The sequence below is a fragment of the Apus apus genome, chromosome 1 (assembly GCF_020740795.1).
Source record: "Apus apus isolate bApuApu2 chromosome 1, bApuApu2.pri.cur, whole genome shotgun sequence".
NCBI lineage: Eukaryota > Metazoa > Chordata > Aves > Apodiformes > Apodidae > Apus > Apus apus.
In genome coordinates this window covers 95,167,662-95,187,328 of record NC_067282.1, presented here as the reverse complement: position 1 = coordinate 95,187,328, position 19,667 = coordinate 95,167,662, and the positions used below count along the sequence as shown (strand labels likewise).

The window sequence follows — 19,667 nt, the reverse complement described above, 5'->3', positions numbered from 1 at the left end:
AATCTGTTTTAACAGGTGATGATAATTTAATTTCCCCCAAGTGAAGTCTGTTTTGTCCATGACGGTAATCTTTATGCCAACCCAAGAGCTTTCCCACCCCATCTTCTCCCTCATTCTCTTGAGGAGGGGAGTGAGTGAGCTGGGTGCACTTCTGGCAGCCAGCCAAGGTCATGACAAAATACTAACCTATTTGAAAAAAACAGTATTCCACGTGTAGATGATAATATTTCCCTGTAAGAAATATTAGAGACTACAAAGGAAATTACATAGAATCAGAAAAAGCACTAACAGACAAAACTGTTCTGACTTATGATTTATATATAATACAAACACATAAATAATGAAACTATGCAACAGCCTACTCATACAAAGTCTACCAAGTTTTGTCTTCTACTCATTTGGCACACAGGAGACTTTAAGACAACTCAGCCAAAGTTCTCTAAAAACAGTAACACAGTGAATAAGTTACCAATGCTACATTTCAGTCAAGTAAACTGTGTGACAACTTGGTTTTAAAAATAAGATATTAAAAAAAGAGGACACAGTCTCTTTTCTAATTCAAAGAAAAGAAACATATACAACAAGCAGTACCTGCTATACAGGATACAATTAAATAATCCTACTCAGTCTCTCAAAAATTGAAGATGACCTAAAGGCAGGCACCCTTAGCAGAATATTTACAGAACTTTAGTAATAAAACAAGACAAATAATAGTTTCCAGGTGCATATAGAGACTGAAGCAGCTGATATATTGCAAGGAGTTAGTTACTGAAGCTTCATTGATTTTAGGAAGCAGATAATTTTATTTAGTTAGAGCTTTACTTTTGCTAAGATCTGGAACTCTTTCCCATGAGCAGGATCATCAGTTCACAGCTTTGAAGAAAATAAAACACTTATTTTAAAACCATCCCAACAAAAGCAATGATATATAGTTTGATAATAGAAAAGATACCTTTGGGAAACAAACAAAAAAATATTTCCAAAGACCTACTTGATGTTACCTAAGGATAACAGTATGCCATTTAACACAAATATGCTTCCAGCAGACAATGAAAAGGCAAAACAGTGCTTTAAATAGCAGCTTCATTGGGAAGAAATGCAAATGTTGGATGAACAGATACTGAAACTTCCTGTGCTATTTTTCAGTGATATGGACAGACCCTTAGGCATTTGTAAAATTAAGGTATTTCCTAACACTAAAAAGGTTCCTTATCAGACAACAGCATTATATGGAGGATGAAGGATTCTCCTACGCTGTCAAGAATGCAAAAAGTGGCATAAAGCTTAAAGAAGGAATTAAATATGTTAAAGGTAAATGGCTAGAGGTAACACCTCCTATTTAAAATACGCTTAAGAATATACTAAAGAACTGAAGTGAAAAGGGCTTAACTGCATAGGGCAGGGTATATCCCAAAGTAAGGTTTTTCTGCTTCCATTTTCCATCAGGATACCGATTCCCTTCAAAATGCCTAAAAGCAATTTTCACAAAAGAGCAAAACCAACTCAGGTGTGTCCACAGGGCTAGGCAACTGATATATGCACTGGGATAAGGGAAAGAAATGTTTTGCAAGACAAAATGGTAAATACATATATAAAAAGTTTTTTAAAGTGTATTCCAATTTATAAATTCTATTTCTACATTAAACAGTATTATCATTTGACTGCAAGTGCAATTGAGTGGGACAAAAAATTGTTTAAAGAACATGTGACCAATTTCCTTTCTAGATAACAAGTATGCTATCAGATGCACATAAATCAGTCTGCTACATTTCAACAACTATTGGAAAAGTTTCAAACCTTGGTTGCGGTCAAAGAGTATTCAACAGAATAGATAGAAGGGCAGGAATAAGCCTGTTGAATATATTACCACCAGTTAACTATGAGTTCAGAGGCAGCAAAGAAATTATAAAAACAGACACACAAAAAATGAAGGTGTTCCATATATTTCTCTGGAACTGAGGTACAAGTATTTATGCAGCACAGACTCCTGCAAGGAACACATACAACTAAGTTAACATTCTTCTCACTACAGAAGGAGATAGGTAGAAGCAAGAGTTTATTGAAAGGATAGAGAGATTTCAGCTTCAGTCATAACAAACTGGATATTGCAAACAGTATTCTGCAGCAGCACTTTCTACCTGCTGAGCAGTGGAGGGAGCAATGCAATCACTCAAATATGGTGTCACCAAATTCCAAATTTCCAGGCTCCAAATGCTGCATTTCTGCCAAGACTTTGGTATTATTTCAAGCCTAAGAGAGAGAGAACCAGGACACATGCACAAACAACTCCAGGGGAGAAAACAACCAACAAAAAAAAACCCAAACAAAAAAACAAAACCAACTAGATATAGAATACAACAGAATACATGACATTTTTTTAAAAGATAGATATTTCAGGCAATGAAAATGGAGGTGCTCATTCTCAGTATATAAATATTTATATCTGATAAGATGGCTTCTCTGAAGAATGGAGGTTACAGGGCCAGGGCACGATATGCATTTTTCATGCTTGATCTGGAAAGGCTACTTTGTTATGGTCCTCCTGTATATTACCAAAGAAGTCTCTATGGTTAATAATACTGAAGAGAGTAATTTCCTTGTACTGTTTAATACCTCTTTCCAGGATAAAAATTCCTTTCCTTAAAGAAGATAAGAACATTAACAATACTGTTAGTGCTAATGGTTTATTTACTGTAAGTTACAAATCTGCAGCATGGGGAGGTTTATTTACTGTAGCTTACAAAATGCTCCCCTGTGAGTACCTCAGAAGTCCTTGGTTTTTCAGTATCTAATAATCAGGAAAATTTGTTACAAGTCGCATTGTGGTTGTGGGACTGTCTTTGACTAGGAAAAAATCAAATCACAAAATCCTAATACAATACTCTATTTCCTAACCTAATAGAACTAAAAAAACCTTTTAAATTTTATTCAAGTAGAAAGTAAAGACAGCTATGAAAACAAGCCTACTGAACTCCTTAAAAACTCTCATACTTGCACATTTTTAACATGCTATTAATCAGTGCCCAACTACACACATAAGTACAGTACTGCTGGTATGTAACAATATGGTCCTTATTCACTGAAGTTGTGTGGTGGCAGCAAGTTGATTACTATGAAGAGACAACCTCAAGTCTGCAACCTCAGGAGTCTCGTTTCCTCAGCAAAGGCAAGGACAGAAAAAAGGAAGTGATGCAATTAAACATTTATATGGAGAGTAGCAAAGAAAGGTCAGAGAGGAGGGCAAACTCATCATGAAATTATAAGTTTGATAAAAGTGCAGGAAAGGCATGATGCTACAGTGGACTTGACAGTTCTTCCACTTCATAGTTCAAACACTCATCCCATTGCTCCATCAAAGCCTCACAGGTCTGACAGAACTCACGTAAAACCTCACAGAGATTAAGCTTTCCAAGTTTCACACTTCTGAGAAGATATAAAATACACTCAGATTGTTACACCCATCACCCAGGGATGACACAAAATTATCTGAAGACAGAACTTTGTTATAGGATCTGACTTGCCTAGACATTACTATATTTCTTTTTTAAAGTAGTCAACAGGATTTTAAGACTCCATCGTTTTCATTTTCCCTTACAATACAAGCACTGAACTAGGTTTTTGTAGGACACAGGTGCTGAAGAAGTGCAAGACTACAGCCATCTTATTAAATGCATGAACTTTTCATTTCTACAGAAGTCATCAGTGCTACATCTCACCCAGACAGTTTTCTCTTGGTATGTTTGTTGCTATAAGCTTATTTTGATTCACTGGACATTAGTGTCTGTCAAGACAAGCCCGATTTGCAGGGTATCAGAGAGAGATGACACCTCTTATATAAATCTACCAGTTATCAAGTGAAATCCTGGGACCAAGTCAGGAAAATTACTTTTTTCACTGAGAATTGCATGCCTAAAAATCTAATTCTATAAAAAGAGGAAATAACCACACTAAGAAAAAGTAATCTATAGTGTTTAAGTTACATCATTACAAAGGCTATGAAGATACTGATGGCAAGATTAAAAATGGAGAGAAAGTAACAACATAAGAGAAATTACAGAATGTTAAGAATATTATTCCCCATGCTTTGTTAACAATTACGGTGCATGCTCCAGAAAAGCTGGTTAAACTTGTGGATCTTCAACATGTTTTTCTCTCCTATGGCTTCAAGATTCATAGGATGGAAGACCTACACTGATGGTGACCAGTATACAGATATGCCTCCCAAACCAGAAAAGAGTAAGTTTAGTCCTTAAGCTTAACCTCAAGACAGCTCCTTCCTTTCTATGCTGATTTCAAATTCAGGATAAAGCATGCAGCCAAAGCTCAGAAAGATTCTGGAATAAACAGCTCGCATAGAATACATGTGTATGTATATGTAGTAAAACTGAAAAAAACATTTGCATATAGCAGAAGGGATGTTATACATATGGTACCATAATGCAAATACTTTAAGTGAATTTATTTCTCCTGACACAACGGACATTTTCCACTTAGTATTAATATAGCAAATAAATAATATTGCTAGGCACAAAAAATTGCTTGAAGAAAGGGGAACCTCTTGTATTGGAAGAACAGGAGCTGATCTCGCTTTGCTAACAGGATCACATCTGTAGGTCACAAATCAGGTTTATGTGTATATATACGCACATTTATACTGAAACAGCAGAGATCTGTAGTTTAGGATTACAAATTACATTTATTTTCCATTACAAATACGTTAATATACCTTCATGCGAGACTGACAGACATGAAAAGTCTGCACAATTTATAGCTCAAACCTGCAGCAGTGGATTAAAACCTGACAGCTAGTATTATTACTGACCCCATTCATTCGACCTACTCCAGTATCTTTAAGGTGCTTTCATTCTTGAATCAGGATTACTTTATTTCTCAATCTGGCTTGTTAAAAATACCATCAAGTTTGCCTTGAAAATTGAGTCTTAAGACTCCAACATAAGATAGCTTGAGGGCCATTTTCTGCAGCAGAGACGTCATCAGAAGAGGCTTGGGGACAGCTGTGAAGGAAGCTTGAAAGAGCAGAGACTAGCATAATTGGCAGTACATTCAGCAGTAATTCTTCAACTCACACTGGCTGGCTTCAGTACAGCACAGCATATTCAACAAGAGTTGGCAACTGACAAGATTATTAAAATAAACTTTCAATTCTAAAAATAAATTTCTGATTGTTTACCTTCTGCATGAACATGAAAACTGGCATAATGAAGCATCCACTCCTTCACCAATCATTACAGCTAATAAGTTACTTCTAAAATGGCAAGCAAGATTTTCTTGTAGTCACTTCTCTGCAGGAGAAGTGTAGGGTAAAGATTTCTTACATTAAAAAAATAAGTTGTCAATATTTCAGCTGTTCAAAAACCCCACATACTGAAGCACTTACAATTAGACAAAAAAGCCTCTCTCAAAAACTAAACAGTCTAGTTTTCAACTCTACTGAAAAATACACACTGAAGTTACTGGTGCTTGAAATTAAAGGAAAAGGCAATCTGAACTTACTGGAAAGAAGAGTTGGCTACTTGCAGGGCAAAGAATATCAACTTTTGCCTCAAAATTAATCTCTCCTCCTTTGGGGAAAGAAAATACTCAACCACTATTTGACATCAAAACAATGAATAAATGTCTAATCAAGAACCAGTGGAGACTATAAATATGCTGAGTATGGTATACAGCATTTTCTATTAAGATACGCTCAGTTCCAGTGTTGTGAGCAGTCATAACAGGTCCCACAAAACAGTAAATTATAATACATGTGAGACAAAGCAAGAGCGTCAATTTCCTCTGAAAATCTGGTGATAACAACTAATTTTCCTAAAGCTGCAATACTATTTTCTATCACATTTAAAGTTTCCAGAGCAGCACTAGCTGCTAGCATACATAAGCCAAATCAACTTCACTTTCGTACATAAATGAGTAACAAAGTACTCAGAGATAAAAATACATGAACATGCCTCAGTTCTCATCTGCTTAAATATTGCTGCTAACAGTTTTAGAACCCAAGTACTCAAAGTACTCCTTGAAATGCACAGCTGTTTTAGTGCAACTTCTAAGCAGGAAATCCCAAATTATGCAAGAAAAAAATTCCAGTTTAAAAAAAAAAAAAGCAAGTTCATATGCTTAAAGGAGAAAAAGGCAGCAGCAAGGAATCCTCAATAAAGCCCACCAGCAAGTATTGGCAAGACATGCACTGACATTCTAGACTGAACTGGCCACTTACTGATAATTCTTTTCTGCTTTTAATTCTCCAACAAACAAGGTCCGTGACAACTATTTCGAGCTACAGTTCTACCATATGACAACAGTTCATGTCCTTACTTTAAGACCTGCTGAAAAATCTTACTAATTATTTTGACTACCAGTTCTTAAACGCTAAATACATTATGACAATTGATAGAAATACAAAAGTATCTTGGATATATATTTGTCTATGGCTCATTTAATCACTACTTGCACAGCTGAGAATTTAAATGCTTGAGGAATGGAGATGAAGTAAAAAAACAAGCACCTTCAGTTCCTTTGAGATATTAACTGTGCTGGTTTTAGCTGGGGTAGAGCTCATTTTCTTCATACTACCTGGTATGGGGCTACATTTTGGATTTGTGCTGGAAACAGTGTTGATAACTCAGGGATGTTTTCATTCCTGAGCAGCACTTACCCAGAGACAAGGCCTTTTCTGCTCCTCACACCACCCCAGCAGTGAGTAGGCTGGGGTTGCACAAGAAGTTGGGGCGGAACACAGCTGGGACAACTGACCCCAGGGACCCTGGGATCCCTGACCGAAGGGATATATTCCATACTGTATGACCTCATGGTCAGTAATAAACTAGGGGAAAACTTGGCTGGGGGGCCACTGCTCTGGGACTGGCTGGGCATCAGTCAGTGGCAAGTAATTTCATTCACATCATTTGTCTTTCTTGGGTTTTACTTCTTTCTTTGTTATTTTCCTTTTCATTACAAATTCTTCTTAATAATAATTCTATTATTATTTTGTTATATTTCAATTATTAAACTGTTCTTATCTCAACCCATGAGTTTTCTCACTTTTATCCTTTCAATTCTCTTCTGTTTGGGGATGTGAGGAGTAATTAAGTGGCTGTGTGGGGCAAAACCAACAACCCGAACAGCCTGGGGAGAGGGGGATCATAGCTGCTCCAAGTGGTATCTAACAGTTGCAAGAGTGATCTAATTTTTTTATTGGTTTTACTGCAAAGTTAAGTGTTGCAGACCTATAATAAAAATTTGGTTCAACCTAATTTTTTAAGTGCTTATCTCTAGACTGACATACCAACTGAACCAATACACAAAAATGCAAGGAAAAAAAATAAAAATGAGCCATAGCATTAAAATGCTACAGCCTGGCCAAAAATATGAGTAACCAGATACTCAGTGCCAGAGGTCACAACATCCACCAGCAGTACTGCTCATGCAAGCCATTGAAAAACAATAATAAAGAAGTCCTACAAAGAGGCACTAAGCCAGCATCACCCCAAGAGAGAAAGAACTTTACACATTTTTTCAGTTACCTTGCCAATAACCTCCCCACTGTATTCAACCCACTAAACATTAAAATCTGGAAGAGATATCATGATTCTATAGCAACCAGCTGCTGAGACATTTTTCAAACAGAATGAACTGAGTACAACTGCCAAATACTTTCCCAACAAATTTAGCCAGTTCCTACTGGGAGGAGTAATGTATGTTCACTGCTGTGACTCTAGATACAGTGCAAATCTGAGGTCATTACAAAACTAAGGTAATTTAAAACAAATCAGATAATGAGGAATAGGTAAGTAAACAGACATACAAATTGTAGGTATGCAAGCTGCAAGGACAGACCCAAGATTCAAGAAGGCACTCCTCTGGAGTCACAGTTTTTTCCACACTGGTTACTACCATCACCAAAACAACAAGAGGCAAACTTTACTAATACTTCCACGTCCCCTGCAAGAATCTACTAGAGCGTCTTCTGGAGATGTAAAATGGAACAACCACATGAACATGTCAGCTCCAAAGTTGTAGCTGCACATATATGTAATTTGTGTTCTGCAAGCTCTCAAAAGAAAGCAGCAATTTGGTTGTCTCTGTGTTCAGATGCAACCACTCCTGCTATGAGTCTCCTGATGTATCTGTTAAAAGGTTTAACCTCCCTACAAGCACATCAGTTAAAACATTTTTCTCCGCAAAAGCAGAATCCGAGATCACAAGACCTCAAGAGCACAGTTTCCTTCAGCTCATATATAACACAAAGGAAGACTTTAGGTAACTTGAAAAAATAACTAAGAAAAATCAAGGCTAGTATTAGGCTTACACATATTGTCCCACATGTCAGAAGACATATTTTAGAAGTCCACATATCGAAAGATGGAAGCCACCTAACTAGGTAACTTCATCTGTTTCCTTTTATCACAATAAAGATTTGCTTCTATTTAAATCTTTACAGAATTAAGTCTTCAATCTTTAATGAGAGACAAAGCCAAGCTAATACAAGTTGTAATTATTGGTAGACTACATTAATCTAGTTTCATAATACAGTACAGGGGTAACAACTGAACTCAACAGGTAGATGTTTAAAATACATTAGTTGAGACAGGCTCCCGTTCTTCCTTTTCAGCTGACATTGTTAACCTAGAGTTTTTCCATCTCTCTTCTCCAGCTGTAAAGTGTGGCTCATCATAAGCATCTAAACTACTCCAGAAAAGTACCTGAGGACTCTCAGAAAATCCAAGGGCTTCCTCTTGTACATGGCCTGGTACAGAACTAGAAACTGCTGCTACCACTTTAAAACAACACTCAGAGCAAAGTAAGGTTGGAAACTTGCATACTGGTGCATACACACTATTTGTAGCCTTCTGCCCTCTTCTTGCCCCTTGTATTTACTGTCTTTTAAAACCTCTCTAGCTACAAAGTATCTCAGGTGGAGAGTAACTGCACGCATTGTTCTCCCTGGAGGATTCAATTAACTTTTTTTTATTATTATTAAATATCTTTTTTTCCCCTCCCCCTTTTTTTCCTTTTTAAACTGGAGAAGGATGATAAAGCACAATAAACCTCCACACAAGAGGAAATGAAATTTCACATGGATTTCAATATGGAGGCTTCCTAGGTTTCATTTCAGTGCACAAAGTTTAGCCGAATCAGCATTCTTGATTCACAACACTTGCAGGTTTTTGAAGGTTTGTTTTGTTGCAAACAAGAAGGCGACAAAATTTCTGTCACTGTTTTGAACTTCCCAAGCAGAGTGCCTAATTTTGATTGTGAAGATAACCATTTAGGAGATTCAGCATGATTATATTCCAGCTATTTTAATATATCTGTTGCCCTGCCCCAACTAGCCTGTACCCTGATTTTTCTAACAAACAGCAGGTGGTTTTATTCAGGATTGGATCAAAGTAATCCAGGAAAAGCAGGAACTTTTTGCCATAGTAAACTCTAGGAATTAAGCAACTCCAACAGGGAATCCAGTTTTCCTTGGAGCTACAGTGTAACATTTTCCTACTTCAACACACGTAGCAGTAAAAAAATGCAAAATTCTTTCTGATGCTTCATGCAATTTCTGATTACAGAAATTTTATCATCTATCAAAACCACCAAAGGAAAAATCCTCCCTCTTACTTACACAGAAGTTCTTAAAACTCCATGGAAAAGAAAAAAAAAACACACCAAAACCCACAAAAAAAACAAACAACACACAATAGGCAGAAGGTTTATTATTTAGCTATCAATGGAACCTACCAAGTATCCAGAAACAACTACCAGCTGAAAAGCCTACAGTCTTTCAGTCTGCTGAAATTTCAGCTAACATGTCATCCCTGGAACACGTTCAATTCTTCAAGCCAGCAACTAGTAAGAGCCAAAAATGCTGAAAGGTCAAAACTCCATTTCTCTTATGCCTGCCTACAAGAAAATGGTGAGACCAGGAAGGAAAAATAAATAAATAAATTCTACATATTCCTAATTTTCAGCCCCACATTTCTCTTCCTTAATCAGCAAGAATTCTGAAGCCTGTATCAAGACAGAAGAAGAGTGAAACTGGGCCAAATACTACCAGTTTGTCACCTGCCCATGAAATTCTGAATTCTAATAGCGAAGCCTAAAGTTTTCTGCTGTAGCTTGACAAAGAAACAAGCAATAGCATCCACAAATGATGGTGTCTAAATACTCAAAGATACCACATCACATCAAATTTAATATTTGCTGTACAAAGACTCTATTCAAATTAAAAGACCCTGTAGGATCAGATGATATTCACATCAAAATGTTTGCCTTCAGTATTTTTGTTTGGTTTGGTCTTGTTTCTTTTATAGTAAGGTTTTACCAAATATTTTCAAACTTTTCTGTTTTTTTCCTTTGACACCAGTTGCTATAATCTGGGGGCACTAAGATGATCTAATGCTAAAATGGCTAGTCTCAGACACACACACACATACTGTGCTGCTTTTGTTAATCTCATATCCCTTTACTTATTTAAACAGCATGTCAAAACACTACCACTTGGTTCTTGACAGCAGGCTTCTAATGCAAATTTAGTTTTTAAATTCCATTTAACTACCCACATAAATGCTACCACTAACTAGTCCAGACTTCACCAGGATCTTCCCCATAACATCACCTGAAGAGTCTTAGGTAATACAAAGAGATTAAAATAAAAATTTGCATATTTCCCAAGATAGAGGAAGAACAGGAACAGGCACCAAAGTTTCAAAGCCTTATGTAAGTTTGTAGAACAAATCAGGTAAGTTCATGCAGGGTTTGGTGGTTGTTTTATTTATTTATTTAGAAGAAGCTTTACTTCAGGACATTTCTGGGTTGTGACGTAAGTACTCGTGGTTGTGTGTGTAAATTATAAAATAATACCACATTGAACTCTTTGGGTTAAATTCACTCAACTAGTTAATATAAATTAGCTAATTTTTTAAAAGTTATATAGTAGCATTTGACAGCAGTTCAGAGAAACATTGAGTATTTGATTCAAAAGGGTGCATCTTCTTCCCTCCTCCCAAGAAAAAAAAAACAAAACACAAAGCAAAACTGTTTTGTTTGCATCATCTACAGACAGTGCAAGTTCTAAGCAATCCTCTCTGATTTAGATGCTGAGTTCAAACAGTAGCACCAAATGTACATTTGTGACACAACTATGGAATCAATCCATTGCTGCATTTGACATGTTCTGAGTTGGCACTGCATCTGGACTATTTCTGTTTCACCAGAGCAGATTCCAGTAACTGTGCAGAGCTACGTGGCTTACGGTTCATCCGAAACTTCTGATTGTGCAAAAAAAGGATGACTAATTAATCAAAAAAGCATGAAACCATTCAAGTGAAAATGCTACACAAGCCTCAACTCCATTCAGATTATTCTTATAAGATCTGTAGTAATGAAGCACCTTCTGAGCATGGATAACACCCGTAGCAGCTTCCTACCAGCAAGCCTGGTTCAGAGACTGTAACAGCGTAACAGCAGGAGGAACACACTGTTACAGTGGCAGGATACAACTATGGTTTCACCTCAACTACAAAATCCCTTCTTCTTTGTATCACTAATGCAATCTGAAGAGCTCCTGGCAAGCAGGAATTTTCAACACTAAGACAGACTTATTGATACTAAGTAAGCCACTGACCCCTGACCACAGCCAGCCATCAGTAATGCCGTTACATCTAGTCAAGTGCTACACCACAAAAAGAATGAAATGCCTTTGCCTTCTTCATCTGCCCATGTCATCAGAGTTTGGCAACATTTCCTTGAAGTAATGCCATTTTTCAGCAGATACTCTCTACAAGATAAACATAACTTCTATCATATTTCTTAAAATTAGCATATTATGTTCAACAGCAGTTGCTACTTCTTTTATGAGCATATTATATTGCTTACTGTGGCTTCAAATAAAGTACAGAACAGAACAACATGCAGAAATTCCTAAGATGGATAACGGATGTTTTCAAACTCTGTCATTAAACACCTTCAAAATCCATTATGTACAGCCATGAATTTAAGTATAGATGACCTTACCATATAAAAACATATTTTAACACTTATGTTTTCATTTTTTTCCTCTGAATTTAAGTTTTACAAACTATAAGGAACAGCAGGAAAAGAGAGGAAAGCCGTGTTACACATCTAGTTTTTAAATTTAGCAGTTGCTCAAATACCTACAGCAACTTATTTTCACGCTGCCTTATTCAAACAAATTTCTTCGTCTTCTCTTTGTTTATTATGCTGTTTTGCAATTTGAGTGCACACTACAGAACAGAGGTATTCAAATGTAAGGCTGCTTTGTGAGAAAATTTTGAAAGGATTTCAGGTAGCTCTGCAAATTATTTCCAGCAGTTTACACAATCTTTCCTTGTTGGGATTGGCTCTTACAAACATCAACAGAACAAAAATCAACAAATGTCAAAATACAAAACTTAAGTGGGAGAGAACACCTGCCAGCCTTCACATAATGCTGAAATGCATAGGATCATTAAAGTGAAGAAATACAGATACAAGAGACAAAACATGAAAAAAGGAACAGATAAGAATGTTGACTGGTGAAGACAGGGAGCTAGGAAAGCAAATGTGTCAGTAGCACTGGTAGTACATGCCCCAAAGGACCAGGTCAGAGTACTGCTATCTAAAAAAAGCCAATTACACTGGATGCCCATGCAAAACCAAATAAAATAAAACAAAAATCCATTAATATCACAGGGACCTGTCTGCCTGCCTGGAAAAACAGAGAAACAAGTTTATCCAACAGGGACTCAGACGATTCAATGAAAAAATGTCAGTACTTCTGTGCAAGAAATTTAACTATTACACCATCCCCTTTGGTACATGATCAGATTACTGGCATTTTATTACAAAACAGAACTCTGAACTTGTCAGCTTTAGTTCATGATTCTCTGTAAGAAAGACAATCTTACTTCCCCAAAATACCCTGAAGATTTATGCAGTTATTGGAGCCTTACACTGGGTAATTGAGCTTCTGTCTAAACCTCTTCACAACAAACCCAAGACTCTGGACAGAATCTGTACATGGCTGAAGGCCACATACATGCAAGGAACTCTTCACAGGTGCATCTATACCTTGCAACAGATTCTCTTCAACAGCTGGTTTTGTATGGGTACAAGAAAGTGTTCATACAGAATAGCTTGCAGGATGAGGGATTAACACTGTGAAGCTAACGTCTAAACATAGTGTAAAATATCTGGAACTAAACAACTGAATAGATCAGCTCAGCCTTTATCTTCTTACATTGCAAGACTGTCAGAAAAGAAAACACAAGTTGTGATCAATCCTGCCATGACCTATTAAAAAAGTTACTTTAAAAAATGTGAAATATTACAACTTACAGGGCAGTCTATATTCTTGTGCTTGTTAATTTGAAATTATAATATAAAGCTAGAGTACATGAAAAATGTATTTTTTAAGTTACTAATAAGAGGCTTCTATTAATAAAGAGGTGGTAACCTCAAAAAAACAAAATTAGCTTGATTGTATCTTCAATTTTCAGATCAGTCATATGAACACTTAATATACAAGCACTAAGTTTCCAAAACACAACTACAGGTATTAAATTGTAATGTAATATGGAGATAGCCATCGTTGATAAGCATCTGAGTGTCCCTGCATAAACTCACCTTGACCTTTTCAAGTTAGAAATGGAGTTGACTTTACACAGCTTCTTCAGCTAAAAGGGCACACAAGACTATTCTATTCTGTACAGGGACACACTTGCATTGCTTTCCCAGTAGTCAATATTGGGTTTCTCTTTTACAGTTCAACTGGTAGGATAACTAACAAAAAGTTATTGTATACTTTGCACTATAAACATTATTTAGAAAATGAAATATACCTTTTTTTCCTTTTCCCCAAGATGGATGGTTGCTCTTTCTTAAACATACAGCTAGACAACATTTTAATATTTTTCTTATATAACATTATTAGGTACTCGCACTGAGAGACTTAAAAGTTCTACCAGTAATTAATAGAATTTTATTTTCTCCACTGCAACTCTGACACTTTGAGTCTCAGCAGGCTTGCAGTACTGCAGAAGGAATGCAACAATTTGGTTTGCGTATCTGTTACATTTCTTGACAAACAAATTACTTTGTACCACGTTGCAGACACTGCAATTGATTGCTTATGTCTCATTTCAGAGTTAGCATGCAGTCTTCACCTCAAAATATTAATACAATTCTACAGCTACTTCTGATTACAAAGCAAGGACAAAGCCAAGGAAAGCTGCCTGCTGGTAAGCTGTGGTGATCTTCAAACCCTATAAAGTTGTCAATACAGTTATCTGGGTGTCAGATTTGAGAAATTAAAAACCTGCGCTCTGCATTACTTGCCACACAGTATCTTCTGCAAGCACTCAAAGCATACAGCTTTAATTTTAATTTAGGATTATTTATTTTAGTCCTTTAAGTCTTAAAAATCCTGTTGAAGAAATTGTGGGCAGTTAATATAATGAAGGTGATTCACTTATGCCCAACACACTGTTCAGTAAAAACAGGCAGAAAGCATGACACCAGTCACAGAAATTGAGTGTTTCTTTCTTAAAAAAGTGGGGACCAGAACAAGAAGATAAAAACTGCAGGTAACTGTGAAGGATTGTTGGTAAACCCAGACCACCTGCCCACAGCACATGTGAGTCCATCTGGAAGTTTCTACTATGAAGTATATATTCCATTAAAAACTTCACTTTCCATTGCTTTATTTTCAGTTGGAAAGTCTGGCAATCGGTTTTGCAAAACTTCATTAGAAAGTATGGCTAAAGGATAAGTTGAACAGCCAACTAGAAAACTGGTCCATAATACTTCCGATTAATTATGTATGGTTTGAGTTAGAAATTTTCTAAATGCTGTGAATAAATCCTCATATATAGCTCATACATTATTGAAAAGGTATATTTAATTGTTTTAACAGTTATTTGTAATTACATATGAAAGTATAAAAAGCAACATACTAAAAAGCAGTTTCATTATGGAGTCCTCTAGGGAAGTCCCAACTATTTCAAGCAGCTCTTCATGAACACTCTTTCAGAAACCATAATTTAAACTTCAGGTGTTCTCTGTATTTTGGAAGTATATTAATAAACATTACCTACAAATTGTGCATTTTTGTGGAGCAAGTAAAACTGTATCTTGAAATGATGCAAAGATGAATCACTGTACAGTCATTTACAGTAGATTAGTCATCCTCTGGTCTAGATCCTTAGAAGCTATTTAGATAGAGAATTCCCATGGAAATTTGAAGGTGCTACCTATCAAAATACAAAGGGAAACATGAAGTCTTAAGACAACAGGTTTCCAGTGAAATTCTTTTAACAGTATTACTAGGGCTTGATAATCTATAATATTAGTAATAGTATATTTATCTACAATAGTAGAACATACCATCATGCCCATGATTTTCAAGGACTGCCATCACACAAACTTACTCTTATAAATCCCTAGTATTTAGGCTTCAACTGTCAAAACTGTGGTCACCACAAATATCCTGTGGGCACACAAAGCCACAAGAGAGCAGGGTAGGGAAGATTGAGAGCTGATGTGAAAGAGAAAAATACAGCAGAGATTTAGGTTTCAGGCAATTGAAACTACTAATACTTTCAAAACTCTTGACATATTTTACACATAGAATGCCTGTGAAATGTTTAATTTAGAGAGAAAAGGAAAGATCGCCACTGAAATTACACTAGCACTAGTGCAATTACCTTAGAAACAACACACAAAAAAAGAAAATGGAATATTCAACATATGCAAGTTTAATACATTTCATAAGAGAAAAGCAGATAAAGTATATACTGTGTTATTTAATTTTTCTGTATTTTGACTGATTGCAGCAAAGAGAATGTTGTAAAAATGCACCTTTTGCATGAGAAAAAGAAAAAAAAAACCCTCTTTCTGTCTGGGAAAGACAGAGGATACATCTCTTTGCTCCTCCCCCCACAAAATTATTTAATGTCCATTAATTTTCTATTCTGGCCACAAAGTTAATCCTCTGACACTCTGAAGTAGGTGGACAAATTCCAGTTTCAATTGTAGAAAAACATTTAAGATCAGTAATTAGAAACTAATCTCTCCTAAGCAAATGGTGTGTAATCTATCAAGAACTTGACCACCTCTACTTCTACATATACACAGAATTACCTTGAGAGGGTCATTCTAGACAAGTGGATGAACTAGGCATCTACATGCACGTTCCAATACTACACAATTTTTGTTTCGTTGTACAGAGCACTAGCAAATACAGTTATCAATACTGCAATTAAAATATCAAAACATACCTACAGTAACAATGCCACTCAAAATTGATCAGCGGCATCTCACATAATTTTTTTAGTTTTAAAAAGCATACTTTAAAAAAGAAGTTAACTATTTTTGCTATAAAGAAGTTTTAGCACCTCACAGTAAGGTTTTATGTGCACAAGTAATTTATCATTGGATCTCAGACTGGACCAAATTTCTAATTGTCTACCACACCACCCAATTTCATGCTATGCAAGTAAAAACAAAACCTAGTTACTGTGTAGGGGGCATTTAAAGTTCAGCAGCTGTATTAAATACAGTAACAACAACCATTCAAAGTTTCTAGCAGACAACAGGAGCAGAAGTATTCTTTGGTTTATTTTTATAGTAAAAAATAAAAATCTGATCTCTCTGGTTTCATAGAGGTTAACTACTATCCCAACTCCACCTGAAATGTGTGCTACAAAGAAATCTTTCAGCTTATTTATTCTACTCTGTTACTAAAGACAACATAAACAAATGTTGATAGCTGGTAACTCCATTATTATCTCTTCCCCATTCATCAAGCCATCGCTGACATTTTCCTTAACTTTTAATTATTTTTTTTTTCTACAAGCCAAACACTTATCTTTTCTATTTTCCCTGGTGTTATTTAATAAAACCTAAAATTGCAATCTATAATTACGGTACAAATATAGACCAGAAAAGGCTATTCAACATCATCATTTAGAATTATCTGATTGCTAGATTCACATTTTTTCCTGAATCCAAACCCATCCTAATTGCTCAATTAGAGGTATTAAGGAAAGGGCATGCAGACTTTTCCACCAAACAGCTAACATCAGCAAGAGACAGAGCAGGCACTACAGGTTGCTGGTTTATTTTGAGATACCAATTCTTATTTTACTATATCTAAGTAGTTATTCCATTGAACAAGGATATAAAGGAAAATCACTAGGAAAACAGAGCTACTCAGAAAAGGATGATATCTGGAAATAAAGACAGAGGGATATTATAGAGGGAACACTAGAACTGGAAGAATCAAGTGTGGCTTGTGAAGCAGCAAGTGCAAAGAGCAGCCCGCTCAGCTCAAATGACGTTCGAGCCTAATAACACTGGAGAAACCGTTCAGAAACGGTTCATCTGAACCGAAACATGATGCCTGTGAAGCTGCCAAAATCAGTGGGAGCATACAAGTGCTAATCACGCAAGTTAAAAAGGCTCAGGCTGCTTTGACTTACATGCAGGCCTAAACAGAGACGGCTGCATATCCTAAATGCTAAGTTAACAAATAGAATGCAGCCGTTTTCTTTACCTGTACTTCTGTATGCAATCAATACACCTTCTCATCACCCACAGGCAAGCATACGCTCCTCTCCTCTACTTGGAAATCTGAATACAGCCGATAAGCAAGACTCCTCCTTCCATACCTCACTCCCTCGAGCAGGGCTTCGGAGATGCAGTGAGCATTTTTAAACCAAAAGAAGAACTCGGTAATCAATTCACCGGTATGTTAAAAAGTGTGCTGTGTAAAAACAGCACCTGACCATACTATTCGAGGGAACTTACTGATATGAATTGCAGAACAGAACAGAAATGCAAAAGAAAGAAAGAAAGGTTGTCTAACACAGTGTGGAATAACACTGTGAAGTCTAACACTCTTCAAAGTCATTGGTTCCTACGTACACAGTCTGGCGTTTTGATTTGAGAAAAAAATGCATTCATTTGGAGACTGACTTCAAACACTTAGTTAAAATGCACAGCTATTACCTTAAATACATTTTGCCATACAAGCTCTAAACAAAAAGCATACCTTAGCACTGCAGGGTGAAAAGAGGTAGAGGGAAACAGAGCGTTTCTTGCTTTAATGGGTACGACGCTATCACATCTGGAATGCTAGCTGTTCTACTAACAAGATTTATGAAATAATACCCTCTCTAATGATCTACAGAAGCGTGACATCCATGCCCCACAGAAAGGCAGACTTCAGAGATTTTTTTTTTTTTTTTCCTAAAAGCAAAACCCGCATCTCTTCCAAAATCAAGCAGCAGCAGCTGAATCAGAACAAAAGACGTCCACAGGAAACGTTATCCACAAAGTTGTCTGCTAATCCGAGGCCAACAGAAACGAGCGGACAAAAAAAAAAAACAACACAAAAAAAAAAAACACCCGATCATGTGCCGGTTTCCTCTTCCTGACGCCCTGACAACATTCCCTCCTTCAATTGGTCCTGCGCCCTTTCCAAGCCGCAAGGGATCCAAAGGGATTCCTCCTCCGCCTCGCACCCAGGCGGACCCTACGCGCGCCCCCGGGGCCAGGAGCGCAGCGGAGCGGACGGAGGCAGCGGGCGTAACCCTCACTGAACGCGCCCCAGGGAAACCCGCTACCGGCAGCCGCGCAACCCACCCCTTTCATTCCATGTCCGAGATCCCACGGAGGGCACGGGGGGGCCGGGACGCGATGGCCGGCCAGCCGGCCGGCTGGCTGGCTGGCTGCTGAAGGCGAGGGCTGCGCTAGCACCGAGCCAGCGCACACCGACCGGGGAGCTCCCCCCGCCGCACTGCCCCGCTTCCCTCTCCCCACACACCCGCCCAGCGACACCCGCCTCGGGGACCCCGAGGAGGCACCAAGGGGAATGGAGAGAAGAAGCGCCTGGAAAGGCCGGCTCGCCGCAGGGCAGCAGCCGGCGCCAGGCCCGGGGCGCACCCCCGAGCGCTCACCTCACGGCTCCGCGCCCCGCGAACCCCCCCCCCCGCCACCGCCACCACCACCCCCGGCGGCGACCAGGGCACGGAGGGAGAGCAGGAGACGCGGAGCGCCCCGCGCCGCGCACCCGGTGCCGGTCAGAGGGCCCGGGACACGCCCGGGCAGCGTGCGGAGCCGGGGGGCGGCAAAGACGCCCCTGCACACACGCACACACGCGCGCAAACACACACACACACACACACACACACGCGCGCGCACACACACACACACACACGCACACACCGCCCCCCCCCCCCGCGCCGGGCGCCGCTGGCCTGGGGTGAACCGTCGCCCCTCCCAGTGCGGGGGGTCGTCGTCCCCCTCCTCCTCCTCCCCCTCCTCCCCCCCGTCCCCTCCCGCCGCCGCCGGGCTGTACCTCATATCTGCGCAGGCCTAAGGGCCCTACGCACACCCATGGCGACGGCGGGGTGAGATGGAGGAGCCGGAGCGGCGCCCGCCACCGCCTCCGCCAGACGCACCATCGCCTCCCGCCGCCGCCGCCGCTTCAGCCCCCGTCTGGCGGGCGGCGAGGGGAGGAGCCCCGGGCCGCCGCTCAGCCTCGCAGCCGCCGTACTGACGCCCGCCCGCCCCGCCCCGCCCCGCCCGCCAGCGCGACCGACAGGCCGGCGGTGCCAATCGGAGGCCGGGAGCGCCGCGGGGACCCGCGCTCCTGCGGC

At 38.8% G+C, this 19,667-nt stretch overlaps 1 protein-coding gene across 1 annotated transcript in view; it reads right to left on the bottom strand.

Annotated features, from left to right (window-relative positions):
- ITSN1 (intersectin 1) overlaps positions 1-19,542 on the bottom strand; it is a 142,088-nt gene extending 122,546 nt beyond the window's left edge. Inside the window, exon 1 of the mRNA XM_051631369.1 lies at positions 19,367-19,542. The gene's annotated coding sequence lies outside the window, so the exon portion shown is untranslated. The remainder of the gene's footprint in view (positions 1-19,366) is intronic.
- Positions 19,543-19,667: the final 125 nt, after the last annotated feature.